This window comes from Coregonus clupeaformis, chromosome 19 (genome assembly GCF_020615455.1).
Source record: "Coregonus clupeaformis isolate EN_2021a chromosome 19, ASM2061545v1, whole genome shotgun sequence".
Lineage (NCBI taxonomy): Eukaryota > Metazoa > Chordata > Actinopteri > Salmoniformes > Salmonidae > Coregonus > Coregonus clupeaformis.
In genome coordinates, this window is record NC_059210.1 from 51,829,591 (window position 1) to 51,846,864 (window position 17,274).

Sequence of the window (17,274 nt, forward strand, 5' to 3'; positions counted from 1 at the left end):
CCATGTAAAGCCAAGGCATGTTTTTGTGCCATGCCAATGGAAACTCTCTCTTACCTTACTTATAGTGTTGGGCTAAAAATAGGTAGGATGACATTTTCCCAGATCTTGATCTTACATCAGTTTTGTGTCCCCCCTAAAGTTAAGATTGATACAGTATGTGTTGGAACATTTAAGTGTGCTCCGGGCCCTGCTTAATTTCCCATGTGAGATCAGAACCCTTGGTTCTTGTCTATTCATCAGCCCTAGCATGGTAGTCTGTGGAGCTGTTGGAGCAGTGTGTGGAGTTATAGCCAGTGGTGTGTGTGATAAATCCCACTAGTGAAGAGGGACTCACTACTCTCATGGAAAACATCACACAGGTTTGGGGCCTCCTGTAGCTCAGTTGGTAGAGCATGGCTCTTGCAACGCCAGGGTTGTGGGTTCGATTCCCACGGGGGGCCAGTATGAAAAATGTATGCACTCACTAACTGTAAGTTGCTCTGGATAAGAGCGTCTGCTAAATGACTAAAATGTAATTCAATTTCAATTCAATCAGTTTAGGAAGTGACAAATTAATACATTTAATTGAAAATGATCTGTTATTTTCTGAGCTCAATTGGTAGAGCATGGCGCTTGTAACACCAGGGTAGTGGGTTCGATCCCCGGGACCACCCATACGTAAAAATGTATGCACACATGACTGTAAGTCGCTTTGGATAAAAGCGTCTGCTAAATGGCATATTATTATATTATGATAATCGATGAATTGAAGGTCAATTCACTTCCCAAAACGTACTAAATTGAGGAGGAATTGACCCCAACCCTGGCTGCCCAGCCCTGTCCCTCTCACCACACTGTAGGGGACATGAGAGGTATCAAAGGGATGGTACAGACCTACAGACACACATCACTACATAGCCTATATCTCTTTTAGCAGCAGCCGATATGGCAGTATGTTGAAACACAAACACAAACTTGTCTAAGGGAAGTGAAGGCATTGTCAATCAATTGACTTCTTTGCTTCTCTAAGCAGATGTCTGCTGCTTTGCAAATGCAAATGAGTAATTGTGTTAGTGATAGCGGTGCTGGACAGGAGGTAGAACCATTAGGGAGCAGGGGCAGCATCTCCGGTGTGGTGTTGGGGATTTGAAAGGGGGCACTGTATTTCTTCATTTCTTTTTTTTTCTTTTTTTCTTTTTCTCTTTTTTATTATTAATGTATTAGTATTGTACTGTTAGACATTTACTGCACTGCTGGAGCTAGAAACACAATTTCGCTGCACCTGCTTTATTATTTACAAATCAGTGTTAGCAGCAAATAAACGGATTTGTACGGGCCTGGGTTGGGTTGGGTTCACCACTCTTCCTCAGTGGAGCATTACTCAAACACGCACAGTGATTTATAAGCTATGTCTCCTGAGTGGCGCAGTGGTCTAAGGCACTGCATCGCAGTGCTAACTGTGCCACTAGAGATCCTGGTTCGAATCCAGGCTCTGTCGCAGCCGGCCGCGACCAGGAGACTCATGGGCGGCGCACAATTGGCCCAGCGTCGTCCAGGGTAGGGGAGGGAATGGCCGGTAGGGCTGTAGCTCAGTTGATAGAGCATGGCGTTTGCAATGCCAGGGTTGTGGGTTCGATTCCCACGGGGGGCCAGTAAAAATAAATAAAAAATATTCACTAACTGTAAGTCGCTCTGGATAAGAGTGTCTGCTAAATGACGTAAATGTAAATGTAATAAGCTGCGTTAGTGATGCTGGGAGCGATTCCTGTCTGAGGGCTTACGTCCTACTCTGTGATTGCCATTGTGTGTGTTTTTGTGTGTGTGAATGCGAGAGAAAGGAAGTATATGACTGTATGTATGTGTGTGTATATCCGAGTTTGTGTGTATCAGGGTTGGTGTCAATTCCATTTCAATTCCAGACAATTCAGAAAGTACACTAAAATTGGAATTGAGTTTATTTTCTGAATTGACTGGAATTGAAATGGAATCCAGGTGTGTATTTGTGTCTCTCTGAGTGTCTGTGTATGTGCACGCCGAGGGTCAGATCCTTCCTAGTTCCCACCACTGGTACCTGCTCTAGTGTTTCCCTCCTGGTAACGGGATACAGTGGTGTTTCAGGCTGCTGAGTGATGTATAGTTGTTTAAAAGACGTAATGGGAATGCTTAAATGAAACGGGGCAGAGAGTCCATGGCTGAAACTCTGCAACGCCATTATACACAATGACCATGCCCTCCAGTGGAGGCTGCTGAGGGGAGAACTGCTCATAATAATGGCCGGAACGGAGCAAATAAAATGGCATCAAACACATTTGATACCATTCAACTTATTCTGTGCCAGTCTTTACCATGAGCCCGTTCTCCCCAATTAAGGTGCCACCAACCTCCTGTGATGCCCTCTGTCTGATGGGCCAAAAAGTATGGGGTGAGGTAAAAATATACACTGCTCAAAAAAATCAAGGGAACACTAAAATAACACATCCTAGATCTGAATGAATGAAATAATCTTATTAAATACTTTTTTCTTTACATAGTTGAATGTGCTGACAACAAAATCACACAAAAATTATCAATGGAAATCAAATGTATCAACCCATGGAGGTCTGGATTTGGAGTCACCCTCAAAATTAAAGTGGAAAACCACACTACAGGCTGATCCAACTTTGATGTAATGTCCTTAAAACAAGTCAAAATGAGGCTCAGTAGTGTGTGTGGCCTCCACATGCCTGTATGACCTCCCTACAACGCCTGGGCATGCCCCTGATGAGGTGGCGGATGGTCTCCTGAGGGATCTCCTCCCAGACCTGGACTAAAGCATCCGCCAACTCCTGGACAGTCTGTGGTGCAACATGGCATTGGTGGATTTTTTATTTTTAATTTTTTTTATTTCACCTTTATTTAACCAGGTAAACCAGTTGAGAACAAGTTCTCATTTACAACTGCGACCTGGCCAAGATAAAGCAAAGCAGTGCAATAAAAACAACAACACAGAGTTACATATGGGGTAAAACAAAACAAAGTCAAAAATACAACAGAAATACATATAATATACAGTGTGCAAATTTAGCAAGTTATGGAGGTAAGGCAATAAAATAGGCTATAGTGCAAAATAATTACAATTTAGTATTAACACTGGAATGATGTGCAAGAGATGATGTGCAAATAGAGATACTGGGGTACAAATGAGCAAAATAAATAACAATATAGGGATGAGGTAGTTGGGCGGACTAATTTCAGATGGGCTGTGTACAGGTGCAGTGATCGGTAAGGTGCTCTGACAACTGATGCTTAAAGTTAGTGAGGGAGATAAGTGTCTCCAGCTTCAGAGATTTTTGCAATTTGTTCCAGTCATTGGCAGCAGAGAACTGGAAGGAATTGCGGCCAAAGGAGGTGTTGGCTTTGGGGATGACCAGTGAGATATACCCGGATGGAGCGAGACATGACGTCCCAGATGTGCTCAATTGGATTCAGGTCTGGGGAACGGGCGGGCCAGTCCATAGCATCAATGCCTTCCTCTTGCAGGAACTGCTGACACACTCCAGCCACATGAGGTCTAGCATTGTCTTGCATTAGGAGGAACCCAGGGCCAACCGCACCAGCATATGGTCTCACATGGGGTCTGAGGATCTCATCTCGGTACCTAATGGCAGTCAGGCTACCTCTGGCGAGCACATGGAGGGCTGTGCGGCCCCCCAAAGAAATGCCACCCCACACAATGACTGACCCACCGCCAAACCGGTCATGCTGGAGGATGTTGCAGGCAGCAGAACGTTCTCCACGGCGTCTCCAGACTCTGTCACGTCTGTCACATGTGCTCAGTGTGAACCTGCTTTCATCTGTGAAGAGCACAGGGCGCCAGTGGCGAATTTGCCAATCTTGGTGTTCTCTGGCAAATGCCAAACGTCCTGCACGGTGTTGGGCTGTAAGCACAACCCCCACCTGTGGACATCGGGCCCTCATACCACCCTCATGGAGTCTGTTTCTGACCGTTTGAGCAGACACATGCACATTTGTGGCCTGCTGGAGGTCATTTTGCAGGGCTCTGGCAGTGCTCCTCCTGCTCCTCCTTGCACAAAGGCGGAGGTAGCAGTCCTGCTGCTGGGTTGTTGCCCTCCTACGGCCTCCTCCACGTCTCCTGATGTACTGGCCTGTCTCCTGGTAGCGCCTCCATGCTCTGGACACCACGCTGACAGACACAGCAAACCTTCTTGCCACAGCTCGCATTGATGTGCCATCCTGGATGAGCTGCACTACCTGTGCCACTTGTAGACTCCGTCTCATGCTACCACTAGAGTGAAATCACCGCCAGCATTCAAAAGTGACCAAAACATCAGCCAGGAAGCATAGGAACTGAGAAGTGGTCTGTGGTCACCACCTGCAAAACCAGTCCTTTATTGGGGGTGTCTTGCTAATTGCCTAGAATTTCCACCTGTTGTCTATTCCATTTGCACAACAGCATGTGACATTTATTGTCAATCAGTGTTGCTTCCTAAGTGGACAGTTTGATTTAGTTTGAGTTACATTGTGTTGTTTAAGTGTTCCCTTTATTTTTTTGAGCAGTGTATATGGCTGGCCCTTCTCCGCTAGACACTATTTGGGGTGTTTTTCTAGTCTTCCTACATAATTATGAGTGATGAGAGTGTGCTTCAGACAGAATTATGCACTATAGCTGTATTTTTATTTTTTTTTGCGCCGGGAGAGTTCAATGACATCATTGGTTGATAAAGCCTGCTGTCTGATGATCTAAAAATGAATGGAGTCATGTTTTGTAGCAATTATTGTGGCCTTTGTGTTTCGCTGATTGCACAATCACGCTAGCAGCTAGTAGATATGGTTGTCCTTGTCCAATAGAGCCATTGGACTTGTCTCAACAATGTTCCTATCTGCCAGGACATTGCAGGATATCTAGGTTGACTAATTTTTCCTGGCTTTGTAAAGACTACAGCCTGATGGGAGCCCTACTTCCTTGTTCCCACCCTCGAAGGCAGTCTTTTCAAAACGGGGGCGTTAGTAGTTTACAGGTTCACGGAAGCTATGTTACCATGCACTGTCTATCCGAGATTGCTAAATAATTAGCTACAATGATTAGCTTCCTCTTTCCAAGAAGAGCTTGATGACAACATTTTTAAAGGTTCTTTTACATAGGAACATACAGCCCTATTTATTGGATCCAGAATACACTGAAGAGGAGTTGAGACGGCGAGGAAAAATAATTGCGAAACTAGCAAGCAGCGGCGGTAGCCTAGACCAGCTGGGCCAGGACTCAGGAGGGCAAATGACAAATGAGTAAGTTATTTTGCTGTTGTTAGCTAGCTAGCAATATAAGCTCTCTTTTTACACAAAGCAGTGTTGTTCAGTACAGTACAATTTGGTGATCGATTCAGACATATCGGGGCTTGCTAGTACCACTGCAAGGCAAGCTAGCCAAGTTTAGCTAGCTAGCTAGCTGTGTATTTTCAATACCTAAAATGTACTATAGTCCAACGTTATAGCTAGCTAGCCTCTCATTAGGAGCAAAACTTGATAAATGTTTTGATGATGATGGCGGAGAGTAAAGGAATGACTATGGCATTATGACTCATATTAGTTTTGGAGTAACTATACCTGTGTGTTGTAGCTAGCTAGTTAACGTGTGTCTGTGAGATGTCACATATTCTACACCATGCTGCTACAGTAGAAATACAGACTGTACACAACGATTGCCCATGAATGTGTAATATCGTTTTCGTCTTTCTCTCACAGACAATACCGCTTGTATACAAAGAAGTTGATGCCTCTCAAGAGGAGATGTGAAACGTCCCATAACAACAATCTCCCCATGAATCAAAGTGACTCCGAACACCTCACTGCACCACCCAAACACACCATATGTAAGTATTCCCTTTGTAGAACTGTAGTATATTTTTATTCTACTGTATATACACTATATATACAAACGTATGTGGACATCCCTTCAAATTAGGGATTCGGCTATTTATTTCAGCCACACCCGTTTAATATGTGCCCTGGATAAAATCGAGCACACAGCCATGCAATCTCCATAGACAAACATTGGCAGTAGAATGGCCTTACTGAAGAGCTCAGTGACTTTCAACATGGCACAGTCATAGGATGCCACCTTTCCAACAAGTCAGTTCGTCAAATTTCTGCCCTGCTAGAGCTGCCGCGGTCAACTGTAAGTGCTGTTATTGTGAAGTGGAAACGTCTATGAGCAACAACAGCTCAGCCGCGAAGTCGTAGGCCACACAAGCTCACAAAACGGGAGGCTGAAGCATGCAGCGAGTAAAAATCATCTGTCCTCAGTTGCAACACTCACTACCGAATTCCAAACTGCCTCTGGAAGCAACGTCAGCACAAGAACTGTTCGTTGGGAGCTATTTGAAATGGGTTTCCATGGCAGAGCAGCCGCACACAAACCTAACATCATCATGCGCAATGCCAAGCGTCGGAGTTGTGTAAAGCGCGGTACAATTGGACTCTGGAGCAGTGGAAACGCATTCTCTGGAGTGATGAATCACGCTTCGCTATCTGGCAGTCCGACGGACTAATCTGGATTTGGCGGATGCCAGGAGAACGCTACCTGCCCGAATGCATAGTGCCAACTGTAAAGTTTGGTGGAGGAGGAATAATGGTATGGGGCTGTTTTTCATGGTTCGGGCTAGGCCCAGTGAAGGAAAATCTTAATGCTACAGCATACAATTACATTCTAGATGATTCTGTGCTTCCAACTTTGTGGCAACAGTTTGGGGAAGGCCTTTTCCTGTTTCAGCATGACAATGCCCCTGTCAACAATGCAAGGTCCATACAGAAATGGTTTGTCGAGATCGGTGTGGAAGAACTTGACTGGCCTGCACAGAGCCCTGACCTGAACCCAACCGAACACCTTTGGGATGAATTGGAACGCCTACTGTGCCAGGCCTAATCGCCCAACATCAGTGCCCGACCTCACTAACGTTCGTGGCTGAATGGAAGCAAGACCCCGCAGCAATGTTCCAACATCTAGTGGAAAGCCTTCCCAGAAGAGTGGAGGCTGTTATAGCAGCAAAGGGGGACCAACTCCATATTAATGCCCATAAGTTTGGTATGAGATGTTTGACGAGCAGGTGTGCACATACACTACATTAACAAAAGTATGTCACACATTGACATAACTGTTGTGTAAACTCACCTCGGTTTCCAGAGCAAATAAACTTTGTCCTTGAATACAAGCCATGTCTACTTATTTTCTATATTGACAGACTAATCTATTGTTTTATTGAAACTTGTTTACTTGCCAACAAATTAAAGTTGAAATGATACACCAACTCCCTGCATCATTTGTTTTGGTAGTAAGTCTAAAGCTAGTTTATCCAAATATATTTCATGAATATCACAATGAATTGATCCAGAAGTTGAAGTCAACACTTTATTGGTTTCTGATGCAGCTGGAATGATTAAGTCACTTGTCAGTACACTTGTAAAAAATATTATATAAAACATCATTATATACTGTACATATGTACAACAGCTATCAATATCTATACCACAATGCAGTTGTGAGCATACTAAGCTGTAAGGGTTGGGGTGTGGTGTGACCCAGGTGCGTTGCAGGATATACAGTAGGCAGAGATGGTGAAAAGGATCTTTACTGGTGGTCCCAAAGCCAGAATACAAAATAACGGACTTATCACAATAAAAGAAAGGTGGAGCAAATAAGTCTCCAAAAACCGGCTGACAGCCAAAATACGAAATACTACCTAAGACAGAAACAAATAACGAAACAGGAAGAACACTTCTCAAGTACCTGTACATAGGTCTCCGATCAGACAGTATTGAGTAGTATTGCTGGACATAGAGAAACTAGCAGAGAAAACTGAGCAAGGGAACACAGGGACTGCATCGCAGTGCTAGCTGTGCCACTAGAGATCCTGGTTCGAATCCAGGCTCTGTCGTAGCCGGCCGTGACCGGGAGACCCATGGGGCGGAGCACAATTGGCCCAGCGTCGTCCAGGGTAGGGGAGGGAATGGCCGGCAGGGATGTAGCTCAGTTGGTAGAGCATGGCGTTTGCAACGCCAGGGTTGTGGGTTCGATTCCCACGGGGGGACAGTATGAAAAATATAATGTATGCACTCACTAACTGTAAGTCGCTCTGGATAAGAGCGTCTGCTAAATGACTAAAATGTAAATGTAAATGATTAGTCCAGACTGTGAGTGAGGAGGTGCCTAAGGTTGTCGGAGGATGACACCTAGTGGGTCACTCCGGAACTGCGACACCTCCTGTAACACTAAGCATTCTATATTATACTACAGCGTCAGTCTAACTGAATATGGATATTGTGTTGGTTGAATGTTCCAGGCAGGTTCCAAAATGTTCTTCAGCTGGTGAACCTTTTCTTGTGTTGGGTAATGGCAGCTGGTTTAGCAGGCTTTGGCGTTTTGGCGCCGTTGGCAGGGATGTTGGGTTTGGGGAGCTGTGACTCAGGCTCCCTGTAGACAACTGTCTGGTCCTTTCTGCACTCCACAGCCAGGTGGACAAGCCTCTTGTACTCTTTCTTCACCACCCACTGCTTCGACCTCTTGCAGAAGATTTGCTTGTACTGCAAGTCTCCTGGAAAGACATGAAGTCTGATCATGAAGATGTGCAAAACATGAAGACTGATCTTGAGGATGTGTAACCATACAATAAAGGGTACAGTAGACTGGCGTGTTTTTTGTTACACTCAGAATGAATAATGAGCATTGAGATGGGCTGTTAGAAAAAACATTGAAAAATTGCCTTGTAGACAGTCTAGCCGTCGTGTATTGTTGTGTATGAGCACATACAACAATAGCGTGAATAGGCTAGAAGAAGACACTAACAGCCCCTCTCCCCCATGCCATAGAACTGACTGCAAGGGTGTGAAAAGTTTGAGGAGCACTTGTCTTGTAGACAGTTTAGTGTATTGGTGATTTTGTTTTTTCAAGAGGGTATTGTGCTTTCATAAATACCTTTGGCTGTCTTGGCTTGTTTCAAAGTCAGATGATGTTGAGCGTATTCCAGGCTGAAAGCTTTCATCCAATGGGTCTACAGGCTCTGTAATACTAAAGCTGATGTCAAGATCATTGTTATCATCACCAGCAGCATTAGTCTGTAGGACACACAGTAGTCAGTGATTAGCCAACATTTTAATACTTTGTCCCCATCAATACACACTCAAACAAGGTAATAATGTATATCCACCCACCCCTCTCATGTCAATAGATCATGGGTACTAACCTTCACACACAATACACACCCACAACAGACACCAGTCAGTCACCCACACCATCCCCTCCTTACTAATAGGTCCTCTGTAGCTCAGCTGGTAGAGCACGGCGCTTGTAACGCCAAGGTAGTGGGTTTGATCCCCGGGACCACCCATACACAAAAAAAATGTATGCACGCATGACTGTAAGTCGCTTTGGATAAAAGCGTCTGCTAAATGGCATATTATTATTATTAATGTAGACTTCAAGCCTTACATGAACAATCAACTAAGCCTCCGTATTACAGAGAAAACTACAGTAGAAGTTGTAGCCTACTTGTACATTTACATTTTTTTTTAACTTGTAAACAAACTAACTATGACAAGACATGGACCACGTTTATGCCTAGCTCCAGTATATTTATTTGCTAATCATGGAAATATTTAGTAGACTTTAGTACGATTTTAGAAGGTGACTTACCCAGTCACGTTAATCTCTGGTAGTTAGTTAGGTTACGTTAACTAACCGTTAGCTGGTTAGCTAGCTAACGTTAGCTTGAAAAGTTACAAATCACATTGCCAGATAGAAGCTGGCTAATTACATGCTTTGGAATGTCTAGCCAGCATATTATGAAAGCTAGCTAGCTAGACTTTGGTTTAGATAAACAAATGTAGTTTGTTAGCTAGGTAGCGTTAGCTATGTTACCTCAGCTTGACTTATTTTCTGCTGCTCTGATGTTGGCTGATCGGATGCCTTCCTCTTTGAAGTGAAGGGGAAAATTGATGGAATAGCTTCTCTTTTCAACGTTCAATGACATGGCAACCCCATCATTTGAGACTTCAGTTCCATTTCGAAATCCTCTGGCTGAAAGTGCTGGCTACAAACACAGACATTTGGTTCTTTCTCAAAACTGGATACACCTCCACGGGACGGTATTACGTCCTGAAATCGCTAGGAATTCTGGATATTGTGGTTAGCTTACAACAAGAAATGTAGCTGGCCCCTTTCTTCCGGTGAGATTGTATTTGCGTTTAGTGAGGAAATTCTAAATTTTTATGACACATATGATATACTAATATCATATAAATTGACATATATAGTGAAATAGAGCAGTGGTGAAATTTCCCTTTAAAGAGAGAGCTGACCCAAGACTGAACCCAGACCTGTAAAAAGCTGCAAAGCACCTCATCTTGTGTTTTCTGTGCATGTGATTGGCCCTTGTTTCCCAGGGCTGTGCACGTTGCTATTAGCGACAACCTGCTTATCTTGGGTGGGGTTGGACATTCCTGTCGTTTGGGTTTGGACAGGTCTGTTCTCCTTCCTTCTGCTGCAGGAGCCCAGGGTGGAGCCTTGCCAGGGCCAAAGGCACAGGCTGCAACTACAGCTCTGTCTCTAACGCTTCAAATACACCGACTGCGTCATTGCGTTTTGGTACACCATTTTCTTTTTTACATTTTGAGTCATTTAGCAGACGCTCTTATCCAGTGAGTGCATACATTATTTTTTATTTTTTTCATACTGGCCCCCCGTGGGAATCGAACCCACAACCCTGGCGTTGCAAGCGCCATGCTCTACCAACTGAGCTACACGGGGCCCACCAGAAGTACATTCATTTACATTGGAACGCTGCGTTTGCCTTGCAGCATTGCGTTGCAGAGGCATTTGCAGTGCTTTCTGTGTGGCGCATACGTTGGATTTATCGAACGTATGCGTCAAACTGTATGCGTAAACGGGTTGACAGAAATGGTAGCAGAAGGTGAATGTTGAACTTTTGTTGCACACATATCTAGATGATGCTGCATACTATTTTGCGCAATGATGCAGTCAGTGTGTCCAAAGCGTAAAGGCTGAGCATCAGAGTGAGTGAGTGAGTGAGTGAGTGGATACATTAGTATATTTGTGTGAGAGGATTTGTTCATGTGCATCTGGGTCTCAGTCCGTTTGTCAATGTGAGTGTGTCGGGGATGGGGTGAATGGCTTTAGCCGTGTGTGCGTGAGACTTTTTGAATGCGTGTATATATTTGGGTGCTTAACTGCATGCTTTTTCATGTACCGTTTTGCATCTCAGTCCATTTTTCTTAGCGTGTGTATGTTAAGATGCATTTGAGTCTTTGTGAGTATGCAATCGAGTACAGGGTACAGGGTTTGTGGATGTGTGTGGGTGTGTGTGTGGATGTGTATGTGAGCGAGCGAGCAGCAGGTGTGTACCAAAACGTTTTGTTTGTTGTAGTGTGTATGTGTGCGAGTGTGTGTTCTGTATGTGTCAGCCACCAAAAGTATTTGAGCTCGTAACAATAACACGTCCACTTCCTCCCCCTGATATCGCTGTGGTTACAGTCGAGGGATTCTAGACGGGACAGACCGTATCAGTCCAGATCAGAGCTGCAGCCTTCGTTGTGTTTTGGATTGACTTGTCAGCACTGCAGCTGAGAATATTTCCTCTCCCGACACCTTTATCAGAGTTCTACTTTCCTCACACGGAATCTAAAAATAATCTGTAATATGAAGCTGCAATTTTTTAACAGCTTCTAACACAATTAATACTTTTTGGTAAGTTTACTTTGAAAGCTCCAATAGTTTTAGTCAGGGGTTGGAACCAATCATTTTTTCCAATTGTTTAGTTCTGAACAGAACCATCATTATTTGGGATCCGTTCCACTGTTCCGACCTGCAAAATAAAGTTCTGATCCGGTTCGAACCCCAAAAAGGTACAGGTTTATGTAGGTCCTTTCTGTTCCTTTTTAAACCTCACCAATCAGTGCGGATAGAGCAGCTTGCTATGGAGCAGGCAAGCTGTAGTTGTTTACTTGCCCGATGGATAGACAAGTGTAGGGCGCGAGATGTGACTGAAATTTTGCGGGTGGTGGAGGAGGACGCTGGGCATCTTGTTATGACATGCATTATCTGAATTAGGCCCACAGAATTATACCTACGGAGGAGAGGCTTCTATGGAGGAACTTTGAATGTCTTTGACCTTCCGATAGTTAGCTTAACGTGGGACCAGAGCTAGCTAGCGAATTAGCTAACAAGCTTGTGTGTGCAGAGCGGCACCAGAATTAAAATTAAAAACACATCTTACCTTTTTGTAGTTAATAAATCCAATGTGAAACATGATAACTCTATTATCCTTAGCATTGAAAAAATTAATAAATTAAAAATCTCTCCCTAATTTCTGAATCACGCTTGTAACATCAGTAGGCTACAATAGCCTAAGCTTCAGAGTGGGAGGGGCAGGTTGCCTACACACACGCACACTGGCAAAGATTTTCAGCTGGCAGGCAGAAACTGGAATAAATTTTTTTGTGACAGAGTGAGGGCTTTGCATAGGCTCTTTGTAGCATTTTTTTGTAGGACTGAAAAAAATGCCCAGAATGTAAAAGACGTTATTAACCGGTTCTTATGCTTTGAAAATAATGGTTCTCTTCCGGAACAGTATAGATCACTTTCGTTCCCGGTTCTGATTCTGTTCCTCAAATTTTCTCTCTCAAAGAAATCGGTTTTCTGTTCTGTTCCCTGAACCGGTTCCAACCCCTGGTTTTAGTTGATATCTCCTACTGTTTGAAGTAGTGTGGACTTGGTGTTCTATCATTGCTCCAAAGTGTCGAGTGCCTTTTCACCTCGGCACAAACAAACACCGTTACTAAAATTAAAAGGGCATTGCTGAAATATTTGGAAATGTCTGTCCCTTTGGCAAGTGGAAATAATTATTCTAACATAGTATAGAATAAAGTTAAATAATCACACGGTGCATCTTTGATCTTTGGCATCAAGAATAAAGTTAAATAATCACATGGTGCATCTTTGATCTTTGGCATCAGTATGATGAATAGTGACTGGAGTTTTGCCTGATCAAGAAACAATCCAGGCCCTAGTAAGTAATGGGTTATAAGAATGGCCTGGAGTTGAAAACAGCATTGGGCCCGGTACTGAACCCTGAGGCACCCCAGTGACTAACAGCATTGGGCAAGGTACTGAACTTGGTCAGGTCAAATGGTAATTCAAACCTCTAGTCTGTTCTGCAGTATGAACCATGTGTTACTGATGTCTGAGTGAGGTCTGTGAATGCTGGGAAGCAAACTGTGTATACCCTTCCTGGCCTGCCAGTGCTTGGCCAGGTGCAGAGGGGGATTCAGGATGGCAGTTTAATATCTGGTCATTTGTAGAACAAGAACACCTTGTCCACACTGAACCATTTTTATTTGCCCAGATAGGTCCATATGGCAAAGTGCAATATTAGCTCTATTCAGTTTGGTGCAATATTTGCTTGGAGTTGAAGAGTGCAGTTTTTAACATGGTGTGGGCCAGTGCAGCAAACCCATCTTCAGCTCCCTTCCAGTCTCACTCTACCCTGACCCCGGCCATTAAGCTGAGAAAACACAACACGCCACATAAAGAACCACGTCTCTTCTGTCTCGTCTCACAATTCATAACTTATTGTCTATACACAATTACCCTGAGAAACGTGTGTGTGTGTGGGCGGCGGGGGAGAGAGATTGAAACAGAGAAAAATATACATTGTAGAATAGATCAGGAGGGAATTCCACTACATTGTTGCTAACGCTGTGAAACGCTTTTCTGGGGTTGGATCACTCGTCGGATGGATTTCTTTCACAACACCCTGCCTCTGATAAGGGCTTGTTAGCCTGACTGTTTATGAGAACGTGTGCTGATTTTATGCCTGTAAATGAAAGTGGTGGAGTGGCAAGTGCTCATCTTATCTGTGGTTAAGTAGAGAGAGGTATACCACTCTGCTCTATCACTTAGTCTGACTGTTCCAAGCCCCCCATTCATCTACCCACCGTCTAGACGGGATAAACACCTGTGTTTATAGACCCGCCGATTGACATACACACCTGACTGTGGTTGGGAAGGAGAAGGGGTGGAGTCAGATGATCATGATTGACAGGTGCTGCTGCTTTAATGAGGGATGATCAAAGGAGAGGATTAGCCAATCAGGCCTGAGGAAGAGCACCTGCAGAGAGGTGAATATAGTAGCAGGTACCACCTGCTCAAGCTGTTGGAGAATGATCAATGTGAATGCTGCTCATAAATATCAAAAGGGATTGGTAACTATAGTGTGTGTGTGATGTGAGTGCGTGTGCGTGCGTGCATAGATGTGTGTGTGTGCGTGCATAGATGTGTGTGTGTTTGGGGGTGCGTGCGTGGATGTGTACATGCCTGTTTGTGTGCTTTTATGTATGTGTGAGAATGTGCATGTGTTTGAGTATGTGTGTGTGTGTGTGTGTGGTACAGTGATGAAGTAAGCATTTGTCTCAGCGGTGTTTCTGGTTTCCCAGCCAACAATAAGAACTCTAACAGTGCCAATGAATCATGTTGGTTGGAAAGAGAGAGATAGAGGAGATAACAAAGGCCATGGTGTTTTGATTTTCTCTGGGATCTGTCTCTTCTGTCTCTATCTGGGCCTGCTGTGGGAGTATGTGTGAGCTGACTGAAGTGTCCTAGGCAGAGACTACTTGATGATGACAGTGATTATATATTTGTTGTTATTGACATGTTTTGTGCTTCCAGCTGGGGCTTAGTAGCCTGACTGGGGCCAACTTCTCAGGGCACCATGGAAACCCCATCAGAGGGTTGGAGCTAGATGACAAAGTGACAAGGCTGTCATGGTATCACACACACACACACACACACACACACACACAGACAATGAAACACTGTCTCTTTTCATTATGTCATCACTTTCTCACGATTGAGCAGAGGTACTCTGGAGTGATAGCAAAGTGGAAAGTTGCAAAGCACCCTGCCAATTTTAGGAGGGGACTGTTTGACGAGACAAATGACGATACAAGTCAAACCTTAAGAGGCACCTTCATCATGAAAAAAGCGCAAACATTGTATAGCAATCTGAAAAATGCTTTGAGGACATCACACTTTTAGGGACACTACATTGTTCATTGGAAGATACCACAGTAAATCAGGAATCTATTCCTTTCTCATTGATCACTGGGAATCAACATCAAACATCATTACTGTGCCATCAGCCTAAGGCCCTATACTAGTATCCTGACGAGAGAGAGAGCAAGAGCGCTGGCCCCTCTTCTCCTGCTCCATTCATAGCCCTGCTTCTAAGAAACCAAATCCCACACAATCTCTGTGGATAGGCCTATCTGACTTCAGGATCAGCACCGGAGAAATCTCCCCTTCCTGTCTTTCGCCTGGCGGGGCAGAACTCATGCATGCCAGCCCCTCTGTCTGTCTGAGTGGGAGGGAAGGGATAGGGAGAAGAGGAAGAAGAATGTGTATGAGTGGGAGGATAGAGGAAGAGAGAATAGAGGGAGAGGGAGAAAGATATAGGGAGTGAGAGAAAATTGAGGGAGAAACAAAGAATGTGTTAGAAAATGTATGAGAGAGAGAGAGAGAGAGGTGGGAATGACAGAGATTGCTTTCGTTATATGTACCTGTCGATTTCATACCAGTAAAGCACATTGAATTGAAAGATAGAGAGAATATGTGTGTGTGTGAAGTGAGTCAGAATAAGAGTGATGGACCTGAGTGCTAGCTGTGCTCTGAGTCCCTCTGTCAGACAATAACAGCGTCTGTACAGTGACTAGTGAGCACATGGAGATGACACAGAAATCCAGCCAGCCAGCCCTCTAACAGGTTCAATGCCTATCATGACATTGCTGCTAAACGTACAGTAGGGCCCATGGGGCACAGCCTTGGCAGCGTTTACAGCCTACCTCCCCATGTTTATTAGCATAGCCATCACGCTACAGTTTTATATCTCACAGCCTAATGGAGATTCCTCCTGACACCTGTGTTGTGTTCAGACTGCCAAGCAGAAAAGAAAGTGATAGGATGTAGAATGAAGGGAGCGAATAAGATAGGAGGATAATGGTGGAAAGTGCCCCTAAGCCCTAGCCTAGTTCCATATCTGTTTGTGCCGTCTTCCCAACTCCTATGGCAGGCGTAACAATGACCACAGGAGTTGGTAAAACGGCATAAACAGATGTTTGAAGTTTGTTTGATAAATGACCTTGTGTTGTACACTGAGTGTACAACACAAGAGAGTGTGTGTATTTCATGGTAAGGTCTACACCTGCTGTATTCGGCGCATGTGACAAATATAATTTGATTTGATTTGTATGTGTGTTTGAAGTAAGTCAGAATAAGAGTGAGAGACACTGAGTGTACAAAACATTAGGAACACTTTCATCTACAGTGATTAAGTGGATTTAACCTCTACGGGATCGGTGTCCCGTATACGGGACGGTTGAGCTAACGTGCGCTAATGTGATTAGCATGACTGTTGTAAGTAACAGCAAACTTTCCAGGACATAGACATGTCTTAAATGGGCAGAAAGCTTAAATTCTTGTTAATCTAACTGCACCGTCAAATTGACAGTAGCTATTACAGTTAAATAAATACCATGCTATTGTTTGAGGAGAGTGCACAACAACAAATAAATAAATGTACTTACATTCAGTAATCTAGCTCAGATTTGTCATCCTAAGGGTCCCAGAGATAAAATGTAGCATGGTTTTGTTTGATAAAATCCACTTTTATATTAAAATGTAGGAACTGGGTTCTACATTTTGAACCCCTGCTCTCTCTGGCTCCACACCCACCCCGCCCGGCCATCGAGATGTGTGAAAGTTAGTGTATAAGCTAATGATCCATCATGTATGACATTCCTGGGAGTGTGTAAACTTACATTTTGTATTACCATATCATTTTTGTATGTTCTCTATAGTTATGTACTTGAAAATGTATCAATTGACCAATTCGGCCCATTTCGGCAGACTTGATACAAAATAGTCCAGTATTGCAATGCTTCACTGGATCAATCTGAAACTAAATTTCGCCTAAACTGCAATATTATATTGTGGCCTTTCTCTTTCATTTCAAAGATGATGGAACAAAAAAATTAATAGAAAACGCATGTTTCTTTGTTTGTATTATCTTTTACCAGATCGAATGTGTTATATTCTCCTACATTAATTTCAGATTTCCACAAACTTCAAAGTGTTTCCTTTCAAATGGTATCAAGAATATGCATATCCTTGCTTCAGGTCCTGAGCTACAGGCAGTTAGATTTGGGTCATTTTAGGCGAAAATTGAAAAAAAGGGT